Here is a 16724-nt window from a genome sequence, read left to right as displayed (position 1 = left end):
AAACAGTTCACAAATATTTTTAGCGGTTCAGTTTAGGTTTCGGACAGAAAATAATTTCATCAGGTTCGATATGAAATATGGGTTAAAATATAGGATTTAAAATTCGGTTTGGATTATACTGGAAAAATATAATATATCACTATAAACAAAATTTTGAAAGAAAAATAATTTAAATTTGATGATCTTTTAAAATAACGACTATAATTCAAAGTGAAAAGGCAAAATTATGCCAATGAAAGATCTGATTAAGTTGGATTTTGTAGTTCAGATTTCACCATGTGGATAGCATATAAGGTATGCTATCCACATGGTGAAATCCAAGACAATTTTTATAAAACTTTTAAGTAAAATATAAATTTTATATAAAAATCAGACAGGCCCACACGGAGTGGGCTGTATTTTAATTTTTCAAAAATACCTGGGCCGGGCCAGGTCATATTGTTTAAAACCGAATATTTTAAATCACCATTATTAGATATAAAAATTGAAAATAAATTCTTTTTTAAAAAAGATCCGAGCCGGGCCATGCAAATGGTATATACCTCTGCAGGTCTAAAAAAATAAAATTAAAATTAATCCCAAATTTTTAGGGGGAAAATTGTTAAAAATTCATTGGATTTATAGAGTCTATTCTTTCTTTCTTTCTTTCTTTCTTTCTTTCTTTCTTTCTTTCTTTCTTTCTTTCTTTCTTTCTTTCTTTCTTTCTTTCTTTCTTTCTTTCTCTTTCTTTCTTTCTTTCTTTCTTTCTTTCTTTCTTTCTTTCTTTCTTTCTTTCTTTCTTTCTTTCTTTCTTTCTAATACATAATTCAGGCAAAATCACATCTTTAAAAATGTAAAATAAACGTGTAAATATTACTATAAATATTTTAAAGATTACTCTCTGGTACCCTTATGAAATAACCAGATCATGCCGAATTCTTCCATACCAAAATATCTAAATAATTTAGTCAAATCGTTCCAAAGATACGTTCCTCCGGTTCTATATATTTTTTTTTAAAAAAAATATCTTATTAAAAAATCATAATATATAAAATAGAAAATATTATTTTGGTCTGGGATTTTCTAGAGACAAAATTTTTGCCATCCGGTAGGTCTAGGTTCAAATTTTTTTAAGAATGGAGTTCGATCCATATGGATCCATATCCAGACAGTCCTAACCCAGATCCGATAAGAAATATGAATTTATCTAAACTATATAATACATCGATTTGTAGCTATTTTATTATTACAAATCTAAAAATTTTAATGGTAAAAAAAAAATTTTGAAAAATTATTATTAAGTTAGTAAAACAGTTGTATCTTTAAATGCATTCGGGAGTATTAATGACAGTCCCAGTTTGAATTTTTTATTTGAAAAGACGTCAATCACAAAATGATTAAAAATTATGGAGGAAAATCAATATTTTCGTGTTTTAAAGCTTTTTATAAGTGAGTTAAACGATGATTAGAATTTCTCTGGAATTAGTATACGATACAATTAAGTGTAATTTTATTTAACATGACCCCGGGCTCAGGTCTCTAAAATAAAATTTTGAAATAGATGCCGAAAAAAAAATTGAACTCTCTGAGCTGACACTAGTGTTGTTAAATGGCCCGATTTGAGCCAATTTTTTTAAAAACGGCCAACTCGATATTTTAGCCGCAAAAATATTGCCTAAGCCTCGAGACTTCGCTTATACGTTGCTAGAACCTTTGTACCATCTATGAGAAAATTCTTCAGGCTTGTGCAATAACTCAAATTTCGCTGTTTAACAACGCTAGCTGACACTTATAAAATATCAGAGTTGTTAAAAGATAGTTTTTAAATGGATCTAGATACAGTTACAACGTCTAAAATTATATCTAGATACAGATATTTTAATCAAAAATCTATCTAGATACAGATACCACATTTTTATATCTAGATTCAGGGAACAAAATTATATATATTAAAAAAAAATAATAATTGTGACAAGATAAATTAAAAGGAAAGGAAGGGGTTAACTATAAAGATTATTATTATAATATAATTTTATTTTAATTTGGTTATTTTTTTTCTTTTTCTCTTCAAAAAAAAATATATATAAGTTATGTAAATGAAATGGAATTAAAAGATCAAAGAATATCGAAGCCGCGTATGGAATCAATAATAATAAAATAAAAATTTTCATAAAAACAAACTTTGTTATTTTATAATAAATAAATTAGCAAAGATTATGTTAAAAAATAAAAATTATAAATAAAAAAAACATATACTTTTTTTTTCTTTATTTTCCTCCCTTCCTTTCCCACTTTATTATAATTTCTTATTTGATTCATTATAAATCTGTCAAATTATAAGTTTTATAATATAAAAAGGTGTATAAATTTTGCTTATCAGCAAGAAACCATGAAATTAGTGTTGTTAAACGGCTCGTTTTAAGCCGATTTTTAAAAACGGCTAACTCAATATTTCATCCAGAATAGTATTACGCAAGTCTGAAGATTTTGTTTGCAGAAGGAACAAAGGTTTGGACATCTATTAGCGAAATTTCGAGGCTTAGGCAATATTTTTATGGCTAAAATATTGAGTTAGCCGTTTTAAAAAATCGGCTCAAAACGAGCCGTTTAACATCACTACATGAAATCGAGTGTGGTGAAAGTTTTAAATAATTCGCATTTTCCAGCCCGGTCAATTTTGAGGCAGTTTTGGATTTTAAAGATTTTGATTAATTTAAGGGGCATGTTTGGATCCGGGTGAATAAATTTTTGATAACTAACCAATTTTTGACTGTTATCTTTAACAAACAAATAGTTTCAAATGGAAGTCCAAAAATATGAGGAGAAAAAATGAACGCATAAGTGATCCAATACAGGAATCCTAACAATAACGATTATCTGCTCGGGCTTTGTTTTAGGGTCGGGTTAAGATAACGGTTCAGAGTTCGGGTGTGATTCGAAAAAGGTTTTTCGCATACAAGTTATTAGAATTAATGTTAAAAAAAATAATTTTTTTTTCAAAATTTTTATCACTTTTTTCTTAAAAAAAATCAATATTGAGACAGACGTATTTACGATTAAAAAATTTTTCAAGATTTTTTTTCTGTCAAAATTATATCTCTAAGGAGGAAGAATAAATTTTTATCACTGAGAACATTTCTCAATGATAAAAATATTTATAAATAATTACTGGTATATATATTTATCAGTATCAAAAGGTTCAAGTCGGTTGTTCACAAGGCATTTTAGAGGTTCGGTCAGGTTAGGGTGATAAATTTTTTGACGGTTCAGGTTTGATTTAGGCAGGCGCGTACGCAGGAATTTGGACTGGCAGGGGGGGGGATAATAAAATTTTTTAGAAATATTATTGTTAATTAAAAAATACTAAGCATAAATTTATTAGGATTAATAACTTTTCTAATACACAATTTTAAATTAATGTGAATTACAAAAAAATTATATATATAAACCGGCATTAAAAAACTATAAAATAAATGTGAATTATAAAATATAAAGTGAATATAACCACGATATGAAATGACCCAAAATTGAAATTTGAATTTTTTGAGCCTTAATATATAAAGTATAAAAAATTAAGATGTTGGAAATATAAATTAATACACAAAAAGTTTCTTAGGAATAATTGTATTTTGTATGTTTTGAGCTAATTTTTCAATTTTGGCGTTAAATGCCTCCTTGCTTGGCGTTAAATGCCTATGAATATTCAAAAGATCCAAATCATTCAATCTACTTTCAGAAGTTGTATTTCATAGGTATGTTTTTCAGACACTTGCCGACCCGGCCACATAGCCGGAGCGTATTTTAATTTTTTCAACCATACCCGGGCCGGGCCCGAAATTAAAAAAAACACTCGCTGTATATTTTAAAACCAAATATTTAAAATCGCCATTATTAGCTATAAAAATTAAAAATAAATATAATTTATTTTAAAAAAAATTCGGGCCGGGCCTGAAAGCCGGGCCAGGCCTGTAAATTTTTTTAAAAAAACGTGGGCCGAAAAAATTTAAAAAAAAAATCTGGGCTGTGCCCTGCAAATGGTACCTTATTCTTCTTAAAAAAAGAGAATGTTCTCTCATTAGTTTACTAATATGAAGAGTTGCTAATATATATATAACCATTTTGATACATTGGGAATATAATCTAAAATGTGTTTGAAATAATGCAAAGCATCTATAGCATTTTATCTTTTAATTATAGTTATTCAGCTAATAAGGCATCATAAGATATTTTAACATCTTCAAAATAAAAATCTAACGAATATATATTTTTTTTCTATCACCATCTGAAAAGGTTGGAAAGGCTTTTGTAGAAGTAATATATGCGGATTTGTAAGTGCTGCATGATGAATTAAAAACCATTCATTTATTTGGATTATAAATGTATCTAAGAGAGAATACATTTGTTTTATAATACTCTTCTACTAATCCTATATTAATGTTTTGACGATGAACCTGCTTGCTGCAAGTCGAGGGGGACAAATATTAAACACGTATAGCTCTGCTTTTTACTCAACAATAACATATAAAATATGAAATTCTTCATCAACATAAGCTCAATTTCCTTGAGTTCTAATAAAATGCTCTCGACTATTTTCATCTTCTACAAGTCAATGTCATGTTTTTGAAAAGTATTACATAAAATAGTTGTATAATCAAATAATACATTCTAATGAGAAATGGAATAAGTATTGAATCCATTAATTTTCTTGCTTCTGAGGAAATGTTTCCTTCAATACATTGTGATATTTCAGTAATAGCATTAATAATCATCTCTTCTAACTCCATAAAAGCTGTTACTGCTTGATGGCGGAGACTCGATCTCGTTGGACAGGCTTGCAATTTCTTTCTCCCTGTTGGACAAGGAGTTTCAGAAATAATTATTATTTGACTAGAAATTTAGGTAAATAATAAGCCATTAAAATTTGAAAATAATAGGTAAATTACGCCAAGGAAAACTTGAAATCGAAATTAATTGATAAAATAACTTAGTAGATGAATGTGATAAATAAATGTAATTAAATATATATATGAGATAGGAATAAATATTAACAAATATAAATTAATATTAACAATAATATTTTTGAAAAATATAATCCGGCATCTGCATTTTTTGGCTTTGGGGGGAAGGGGGGGGGGGGGGTTGTCCCGATGCCCTTCCCCCCGCTGCGTACGCGCCTGGGTTTAGGTTCGGCAAATAATAACGGTTAATACCGGGTTAACAGTTCAATTCAGATTGGGTTTGAAATAGGTATATAACAAATGTGGTTTTTAAAAGTTAGTAACTTACAGGTTTTATTTTTAAAACGGTAACTAGTTTTTTTCAAACCCGGCCAGAATTTTTTTTAAAAAAAAGTTTAGCCGGCCCGGATTTATTTAAATATAAAAAAAAATTTAAAAAAAAAAAAAATTTGAAATTGCTCAAAAATGAAAGATATATTTCATATATGGCGTGGCGTCAGGTTTCTATAAATAAAATAAAATATTTTTTATTTTACCTAAAAAAATTCAACATAAAATTCATGAATTCAGATATATTTTAAAAAAAATCTACAAGGCCAGACTCGACCCGGCCTGAATTTTTTTTAAAAAATATTAGGGCCCGACCCAGCCTTGAACCCGATTTTAAAAAAAGTAACTTGTTATATTTATATTTTAAAAAGTTTTACTAATTAACTACATTACTAGTTAATTTATAATTATTCCATAATAACATATTTTTTTAGTAAAAATTTTTTTTTATTATAACAAAAAATTTCGCGATTTTCTTATTTTTAAAAATAAAATTTAGAAATGGAGTTAAATCTTTGTAAAAAAAAACTAGGAATCTCGGCGATATTTCTCGGATCTTATCCTAGACCAATCAGAGGTATACTAAGGGAGAGGGGGAAATAAGGCGTTTCCTCCCCCATTCGAAAATTAGCCTGTTCTCATAAATATAATTCTAAAGCTTATAAAAATTTAATCACCCTATATATCCCTCCTCCAGTGGTTGTTAAACGACTGGTGAGCCGATTTCTAAAACTGAACTAACTCATAATTTTATCAAGGAATAATATTACGCGAGCCTGAAGATTTTGGTCATAGATGGCACAACATCTATTAGCGAAATCGCGAGGCTTAGACAATATTTTTATGGCTTACAATGATGAGTTAGCCGTTTTAAAAAATGTGCTCAAATCGAGCCGTTTAACGACACTATTCTCCACTAAAAAAAAAATATGTATATAATTTTTTAAATAATTATCATAATTCACAAAACAATATTTTTTATACAAATGAATGTAACATAGTTCACAAAGGCCTACAATAAGTGAAAACCTAAAAGCCCTCCAAGTCCAACAAATTTATGGGTAAAAATAACATGATAGTGCTTCTCCCACTTTAACAAAATCCCTGGCTAAAAGAAAAATAATTTTATAGCATTTTATAATTAGCCTAGAAGTAAGTACCCTATGAGTAGAATGAATGGCGGCCCTTACGACACATTATATTATCAATATATTTCAAAAGCATTGGGGAAAAACAACCCAGGTCAATTCAAACCGATACGAAAAATGTTTAAACTAAGATCCGGCATCTCCTAACTCTAGATATCCATTTCCGCCCTATCCCGACCTGTCCTATAAGATAATTAAAAATATATTTTTTGATTTAAAACTAATTAAAACATAAATTTTCAATTCCGTTTTTTGTTTAATTGCCGGGGAAGAGCTAAGAGTTTGTTGGACTTTAGAAAATTATATTTAAAAAAAAAATATATATAATTTTTATATATAAGGTTTTTGATTTGAAATCATTATATATAATTATATATATATAGATATAAAAAAAAAATAGGAAATGAAAATAATTTTTTCAGTTTATTTAAAGTCATATCAATTTGTTAAATAATAATAATAAAATAAATAATATTATAATTTTAAACTTTTTTTTTACAAATCTTAATCTTTAAAGGGGATACCGCCAAAAGTCAGAAGAGTCACATTTCCATATCAAATTAGCAGCAAAAAAAAATGAATATTTTATATTAAATTTAATATAAAATGCATTTGCAAAATTATAAATATAAAAATAAAATAAGGTATTATGTACTCCAAATTAGTTTTTTTTTCTTCTTCTTTTTATTACATTTTATTACAAAGTTGAAAAAAGAGAGATGAGAAAATGGAATCACAAATGTGATGGACATGGGCAATAAATCTATAGTTTTGTTTCCGTCTTTTTATTCCTGGTATTTTCTTCTTTTTTTTTAAAAAAAATTATATATTTTTTCTTCGATTTAAAAAAAATAAAAATTAATTATATTTTTATCGTGTCATATTTTGATTATCAAGTCAAAAATACCAGAGACCGGAAGAGATAAAAAGACAACTAACAGGACATTACCACCAATTTTAACAAAAATCAATGCGTGGTAAGTCAATCACAATGGGGTATATTTCGAAACCAAGCGGGGCTTCATCCTCTCCATCCCCCCAAATTCCCATGTTGGCCGGAGGATTTATATGATCTTTGTTTTTTTATTTCGGGGGGGGGGGGGGTGGCTTTACACTAAAATGCAGTTTTTTCTTCTAAATGACTTAAGCAATATTAAAATTTTAATATAGATAAATAAATTCAATATCGCTTACTCGAGTTTGGGCAGGATAATCATTAGTCTAGCTTCCAAATAAATATTTGATTTTTAAGATGCCATTAATTTTAAGCGCTATTTTTATTTTTCCTTTCGTAGAGGGAATTTTATATATAGTTCCTAAAACGCAGGGGAACCCAAGGCACGTTAAGGACAGGGGACGAATTGGTCCACTCCAATTTGTTTCCACGCTTTCATTTGAACAAGAGTGGAAATTTAAGGTTCAAATAAAAGGTAACGCAACCCGCACCTCGGGCCCCGTAAATGCTTTAATGAGTGAGTGGCACTGAAGCAGGAGCATCGTAGCCGTTACAATCCCAAGTGGCTCAAAATTCAAGGAGTTCTTCATATTTTTCAGAGGGCTCGAGTCCGTGCCCCCCGACCTTACTTTGTTTACTAAGTGCAATATGTTACTTGGTAAGAATAGAAATGATTTGAGGATGATGTATATACACTGAATTTATCAACAAAATTAAAGAATTTTTGTTTAATCATTAAATCTGAAAATCGACATTTTTTTTTATTTACTTCGGGACCTCCTTCGTACCCAAAAGATAGATTCCTTAGGGCATTTCTTTTTTTTACCTAGAATTTTAATTGTCCGGTATTCACATATTTAATGTTTTGAGATCTATTTGATCATTTTACTGCCATTTTTGGCGGGGCTGTCAGGTTTGATAAAATCTTTCTTTCTTTCTTTCTTTCTTTCTTTCTTTCTTTCTTTCTTTCTTTCTTTCTTTCTTTCTTTCTTTCTTTCTTTCTTTCTTTCTTTCTTTCTTTCTTTCTTTCTTTCTTTCTTTCTTACTTCCTTACTTCCTTACCTTAAATAAGTTTTAAAAATCGTATGATGGGAAACATTTAAAATTTATTCGCTTCTCAATATTCTCAATATTAATAAAATATAAGAGACACAGATTAAAAATTGAATCAAATTTTAAAAAACCAGTGGCATAAAAAAATCAAGTCCGGAAAGTAATTGTTTTATTTATTTTCTTCAAAATTTTTATAAATTTTGCATCCAAACCCATCATATTTTTTTAAAAAAATTTATGGTTGATGTATGGTAAAACGAGATTTTCTATCGAATTATCATTATTTTTCTTTCTTTCTTTCTTTCTTTCCTTCCTTCCTTCCTTCCTTCCTTCCTTCCTTCCTTCCTTCCTTCCTTCCTTCCTTCCTTCCTTCCTTCCTTCCTTCCTTCCTTCCTTCCTTCCTTCCTTCCTTCCTTCCTTCCTTCCTTCCTTCCTTCCTTCTTTCCTTCCTTTTTTTTAAAATTTCTGTAAACAGGCATTGGGAATTATTATTTTAAAGGAGAAGTTTAAATGGCGGTGGCAAAAACAATTTTAATTTTCCCTTCATTTTTATAATAACAAATTTATTTTTGATGTGTGTTATTATTTTTAAGCGGTAAGTTTTACAAAAAAAACCAAAAAATATATATATTTTTAAAGAAAAATAAATAGTATTTATTTTAAAATAGTTCAAAGGGGAGAAAAAAAAATATTACCAAAATAAAAAATTTATATAACCAAATTTTTATTATTTTATTATTTAGATATATATAATATATATAAAACAAACTTACAAATAATACCGCCTACCTAATAATCTATCTAGATTTTATTTAAAAAAATATATATAAAAATATTTTCATACTTTTTAATTTTTCCTTTTTGTATAAAATTTGTTTGTTTCAAAAATAATTTTCTTTTTAGCTTTTATCCGATGAAAGAGAAAATAAAAACCCAAATTTTTAATATTTTTTTAATAATAATAACTTGAAAATAAAATTTTGAAAGTTCAAAAAATGAAAGAGAGAAAGAAAATGATTAAAAATTTTTGAGGAGGTCGGGAGGGTATGAATAATTTTATAAATTAATTTATAAAAGTAGCATTTGTGGAATTGAGAGAGAGAGAGACCTGCAGGTCCGGCCCTAAGCCCGGACCGGTTACTCGGGCTCGTATTATATATTTTAAACCGAATATTTCAAATCGCCATTTGTTAACTATAAAAATATATATATAAAAAACAAGTGTATTAAAATTTTTGTAAAAATCCGGGCCGGGGCTATATGGGCCCGAGTTAATTTAAAAAAAAATATTTTCTAGTCTTTTTGCCAATATCTCGAGGGCGAGATAATTAGGCTTCTTCTTGTCGATTAACAAGTGAATATTTTTCCTCAAACCGCAGAGCGAATTTATTTTATAAACATATGCGTAATCAGAAAATAGAAGTATCGCAAAATGTCAGTCCAGTCTTGTTAAATTAGATTTAATTAGCGCTGTAAAGTAAATGGTTACCTTTGTGAAAAACGAACGCTATTCGTTACTTTTCCAAAAAGGTGAAGACTAAGGAGAGTAACACGCTTCCCTTTTTTTGAGTAACTGTAACACAATATGTTACTCGTTACTTTACATTTTTTTTCTTTATAAAATATGAAAAAAAATAAATATTTTATTTTATTATATATTAAATTTTAATAAATAATTTGAGGGCCGAATTTTAAAGTCAGATCAACACCACAAAGTTTATCATTTTTAATTTTATTTTTGTTGTTGAATTTTATATAGTCAAGATTATTAATCTATATTTAATTTTTAATCAATCAAGATATATGTTAATTTATGATAATACTTATCTCTTCAGATCTGCACTGGCCCCAGTAAAGGGCACCTTAATCTACACTTTGTAAGTATATTGTGTCCTAACTCAAATATTTCGACCTCGATGTCCAGCAGCTCAAATCTAAAAACGTTATGAAAAATATGAATTCAGATTTAAATTCTATAAAAAATATTTTGATGAGGATTTGAGATTTGAATGGTGAAGATGATCATCTAATAAGATTATTTTTTGAAAAATAAAGACTTCTTTAAAATATATAAAATTACCCCAATTAAATTTTGTTATTTATTACAACTCTCCTATCCCCCTCGCCAGTTGATTTGAAGGTGTGTAGTATAGTTAAAACGGTATATTATTTCTGCATATTTTTATTCGTTATGATCTTCTTTTTTTTAAAAAAATCTAACAATATTTTTTTTTTAAAAATTCAAAATTTTCAATTTTTTAGGGGAGAGAGGGTGAGCCTTTGTGCACTCTTCCCTTCTCACCCCTAAGGATCACGTACTATCTCTATAAATCTCAGTAAATTCCATAAGATATCACTCATATCGTTTGGCAGCACATAGTGCAGACAATATAGAAGATTGACTAGCCTCTCCTTCTAAAGTTTTATCTATTGGAAAAATATAGAAGAATTTAAAGTAAGGAAAACAGGGGGAGGTTGGGTCAATTTTTTTGTTCAAACCTGAATAAATTCAATAATATCAAACTAAAACTTAATAAATATCTTTTCAATACTCAAAAGAAACTATAATTTTTTAGAAAATTTAATTTGAATGCCGTACTCTGGGTACTGTGGTCCAACATAATAAGCGATAGTTGGACCACCAAGAAATGACTGTCTAAATACAAAATTAATTTTTTCCTTGATATTGCATTAATTGATAATATTATAATAAGCAAAAATTAAGTAAATTAAATGGAATTTAGAGATTTTAAGAAATTTTATGAATATTTGTAAAAAAAAAATTAAATATTATTATTATATAAGAAATAATATTTTGGAATGATAAATATTCAGTTTGAATTTGTTTTAATCAAATTTAAAAAAACAGATACAGTAATTAATAGGACCAACTATCCCATGACCAACCATGACCTAGCCCATTAACTTTACAAATATCATTTAGAATCATATTAACCCATATTTTATGATTCTGAAAGATTGTCAGATTAATAAAATAAGGTTTACGCTTTTTAAAAAAGCTTTATTTATAAATCTCAATTATAAAGTTTGCATTATTTTTTGTTACTTTTGGAATGTTTAAACAAAATTTCACTCTATAAAAGTTTAAAATACTAAATATTTTTGGAATCTCTTTTTTAGACAATCATGTATGACGTAATTATCTATAAAAGGCTTAAATGTCCAATCGTATAAAATAAAAATTTAAATTATAATTGGAGTTGACTGCTTTGAACCTGAACTCAACGTGCCCCGGTTCATCCCTTATTTAAATTTATACTATTTTATATAGACAGATCCTTAAAACTTTCAAGTTATATTCAAAAAAAAATCGGAACATAAATGTTTTATACAAGCCCCATATAAATATAAAGATATTTTTTAAATAATAGATATAAGGTAATGACTGGCCATAGTTAAGTGTCCATGATAAGAATAACGTAAAATTTTATTGAATTATAATTATAAATAACTATTTTTTATTATTCTTTTTTTTAAATAATAATGTTTAAAATATTTGTACGATAAATTTTTTTTGGGCTCATTGAAATATTCTACAAAATAGATATAATATTGACTCATTCAATGTTTCAAACATCAAATTTTTTTTAAAAAAAATTAAAAGTCCTCCTAATTAGTCGCTTCTACCTATGAGTTTTAAAAAAAAGGAAATAGATCAGAAGGGATTCTTCTTTAATCATAAGATTCCAATTCACCCCGTGCCACTCAAGGAAGCTTGATTTTATGGAATAGCCAAGAGTAGTGTTGTTAAAAGGCTCATTTTGAGCTTATTTTTTATAACGGCTAACTCGATATTTTAGCCAGAAAAATATAGCCTAAGCCTCGAGATTTTGATAATATAATGTCTAGACCTTTAAGAGAAGAGAAGAAGAGAAGAGAAGAGAACAGAAGAGAAGAGAAGAGAAGAGAAGAAGAGAAGAAGAGAGAGAAGAGAAGAGAAGAGAAGAAGAGAAGAGAAGAGAAGGAAGAGAAGAAGAAGAGAAGAGAAGCAGAAGAGAAGAAGAGAAGAGACGAGATGAGAAGAGAAGAGAAGAGAAAGAGAAGAGAATTCTTTCTTTCTTTCTTTCTTTCTTTCTTTCTTTCTTTCTTTCTTTCTTTCTTTCTTTCTTTCTTTCTTTCTTTCTTTCTTTCTTTCTTTCTTTCTTTCTTTCTTTCTTTCTTTCTTTCTTTCTTTCTTTCTTTCTTTCAAAATGAGCCGTTTAACAACACTAGAAGTTTTTCAAGGGAGGTGAAAAGCTTATATATTAAGGATTGTTTGATTATATAGTTTCCTCGATTACATATTATTTTGTTAATGAACAACAGGTTAACTAAATGAAAATCTCGCTAAAACATCAAAAGAAAATAAGAACAAAATAGGATTTTTTTAAATATATTTTATCAAGAAATAGATTAAATCTCGGTTTAAATGATATAGGTTTTATTATAAATTTGTATAAATAAGTTTATGAACGTTTTTGCAAAAGCTGAACATAAATCATCGAAAAAATATAAAAATAAAAAACAAATCGAAAAAAAAGAAGATAAAATTATAAAACCTTAAGCCAATATGTAATGCGCGAGTTTATATTTATTTTAGTTTAGTGATTCCTTCCGGAGAGGTGTCCAATGGGCGGGGTTCTTTTAGTCCCCTTCCCCTCGGGTTCCCTAAAATATTTTAAATATTGAGCGGGTGGCGGGCGCGTTATAAAATATTCATAAAACAATGGGTGAGCGATGAGCGGGTAAATTTTAAATATTTTTTCCGGGCGGAATGGGCGGAACAAAGACATTTTTTTATTAAAAATCATTTTCATTGGACGGGTGGGTTGAACAAAATAGATCAATGGGTAGGCGGGTAATAAGAAAACAATGGGTCGGAAGGCGGGCGGGTTAAAAAAAATATATTAAAGCAACGAGTGGGGTTGGCTAAAAATCCACCAATTGCAGAACCTCTAATGAGGATTTCTTCTACGAGAAGATGTACAATGCAAAATCGTCATTAAAATTAATAGAGGGATAGGGGGGATATTTTCTATTATGGTATATTCCTTCCTAAATTTTATTTGAATTTCCTAATTTTGATTGGGTATGATGAGGTAGGAAAGGGTAATAAGGTAAATCATCTTTCGCTTATGAGTTGTGGAAATCAATGAGACATTGAAGGTAACTAGAGGGAGTTGGCATCAAGATTCAAGATTCAAGATAAAACCAAAAATCGAGAATCGAGAATCACTAAAAAAGCTATTAAAATAAATGTTATTTTGTGATCTGAAAAATAATTTAAGCCCTTTGCTTCCACAATATATTTTTTACTGAATTTTTTGATTGCCTTAAATAAGGTCGCGGAAGTTTCTAGTTCAACCTAAAATTTGAGCATAAGTGATTTCTATAAGCTTTTGTGATCTCGGAGAAAAATTAAATTTATAATGAATTTTATTAGCAAGTCAATTATGGTTTTTTGTTAACTTTTCAGTTATTCTCTCCAGATTATTCCATTTCCATTTCTATTTGTTATTTTTATTTTGACGTTATTTGAGCAAACCTTAATTTTATAAAAAATAAAATTTAATTTAAATTTATTATACTTAGGTGAAGCATAATTAAAACTTATGCCAAAATTTTTGCAATCGTTTTTTGATTATAAAATATATTAATTATATACTAGCTTCTAAAACATTGGCGGCTAATTTTTTTTTCTATGAAAATCGATGTTTTTAAAAATAATTAAAATTAAAATGACCATGAATTAATATTGACTGCTAAAAATATTAATTATATACTCTCTTATAATTGGGGGCTAGTAAAACAATTTTTTATTTTTGGAACTTTAAATATATATACAAAATAATTGATGTAGATATTAAAACTCAAAAACATTTAGTAAAAGTTAAATCCTCAAAATAAAATGAAAAGAAAGAAAGAAAGCACATCAAAAAAGTAAAAAAATTCGGGAAATGATGAGCCAATATTCGGGGTAGGTTGGGGCAATCCATGGGGCCTAAAAAATTTTTTGTAGAATCTTCTCATATAAATAAATTATATATTATTTATATAATAAAAATTGGTTAATTTTATGTAAAAATATTATTTTTAAAAAATATTCAAAATCAAAATTTCTTAGTCATATTGTAAATATGTGAATGGCTGATAGTTACACATTTTTTGGCAAAAAAATTAATTATTAGAGTTCAATCTGAAAGAAAATTTGAGTCATCGAAGAACCCTGGTTTCCATTAAAATTAATTTAATAAAGATTTAATGATATCATAATAAATAGCCAGTTTCTCGTAAGAATTCGTAATAATAGAGACCTTCAGGCCCTAGCCCTAAGCCCGACCCGGATTGGGTACAAGGACCGGGCCGTAGTTTAATTTAAATATATCCGATCCGGGCCTAAAATTCGGGAGAGGCCGGATAATTTAAACCAAATATTTTCATGGCCATATTATCTATAAAAAAAAAAAGAAGAGAAGAGAAGAAGAGAAGAGAAGAGAAGAAGAAGAGAGAGAAGAGAAGAGAAGAGAAAAAGAAAAGAAAAGTCGGGCGGGCCGGAAAATATAAAACCCGGGCCGGGCCGTGTAAATGTTACTACTTGCAGGTCTCTGGTATATATAATAAAACGAGGGGTTATATATAGACAATAATAATTTTTTACATATTCCTATACATTTTAAAATAGAACAATCTTTCACAAAATATGGATGTAGAGGACCAATGCCCAGTTTAAAGAAAGGGACAGCTTTATAAGACCTGAGGCTACAAGTCCCTCTCCTGCCATATCGCTTCCATTTTTTAAAGGTTTTTATTTTAAAATGTAAACATTATCACATGCTCGCAGTATATAAAAAAAAATCCAAAGTGAGGATGGCTAGGCAAATTCTCTATACAAACTGTATACTAAGCGGACACTCGCTAACTGTGTGCAATAAAGTTATAATTTTTTTATATTAAAAATAAGACATTTTTGCGTCAAATTCGTAAAAATTGATATGCCATTTTACCCCGGGTCGTTCTTAAATTTCAAAATGTATTCATTTTCATTAATTCTTGAATAGGGACGTAACTGAGATTAAGAATTAGTTATGGTTTTTTTGTTTTGTAGTTTGATGAAATAGGCTATTCAATGATGCAATTATTACTAACCCATGTATATATATAAATATAAAATTGATTGCCCTCCTAGAGTTTCCTAATAATTATAATTAATGTTGACTTGACCATATTATAGAACTTAGACATGAGTATATTTAATCAATAATTATCTAATTAGTTTATATGACGTTGCATAGTAATTAGTGGGAGAATCATAACATGATCTTAAAATATATAAAGTAGCATAAAATAATATGACTAAATAAAGAAAAATCAGTATATTCAAAATCTTTCTCTATGCGCTTCCAAAATAAATCGGGACAGCGAAATAATTTGAGATTCGAATACAAATAACTGTTCTTCAGTAGCAAGGCAATACTAGAACCTTTCAGACCTTCAAAGTCATCGCTCTGAGTTTTATAAAAGGTTTGAACAATCAGATCTCAATAAAAAACTGACGATTTTAGGACAAAAAATCAAGTGATTATTTTTTTTTAGTTTGCATATAGGTACTTTCGTATTAGTACAGTCACACTGACGACAATCATAAAGTATATCATTATTTTGGAGATATTTGTATTTTTAAAATTATATTTAATTAATGGGCTATTTGTGCTATGCATATTGTAACAATTTCATTCTTTGAATAATTTGATATAAACAACTCCAATTTTTTAAAATGTGATTAGCATATGTTTCATTCAGGTCATTTTTGTTTTTTTGTAAAGAAAGAAAGAAAAGAAAAGAAAAGAAAAGAAAAGGAAAAGGAAAGGAAAGGAAAGGAAAGGAAAGGAAAGGAAAGGAAAGGAAAGGAAGGAAAGGAAGGAAAGGAAAGGAAGGAAAGGAAGGAAAGGAAAGGAAAGGAAAGGAAAGGAAAGGAAAGGAAAGGAAAGGAAAGGAAAGGAAAGGAAAGGAAGGAGGAAAGAAAGAGAGAAAGAAATTCTTATACTAAAATTCAAGATACAAGTTCATAACTAGAAATTTTCACCCTGGAGGCACTGGATTTCTGCTATCTATTACTGATTAGTTAAAAAGCAAATGATATTCTTGATGCGTAATGTTTAACTTGTGATGTAGAGCAAGCAACTTAGAATATTAGTTGGGTTTATATATTATTTTATGTATGGAAATATGAAATGAACTAAATGACCGAATTGGGTATAGTAAACATACACAGAAAAATTAATTCGATATATTATAAAATTA

This window comes from Gordionus sp. m RMFG-2023, chromosome 5, assembly GCF_954871325.1.
Source record: "Gordionus sp. m RMFG-2023 chromosome 5, tfGorSpeb1-WG-v2, whole genome shotgun sequence".
NCBI classification, from domain to species: Eukaryota; Metazoa; Nematomorpha; class Gordioida; order Chordodea; family Parachordodidae; genus Gordionus; species Gordionus sp. m RMFG-2023.
The sequence above is the reverse complement of the archived record's forward strand: the minus strand, read 5'-3'. Positions refer to the sequence as shown.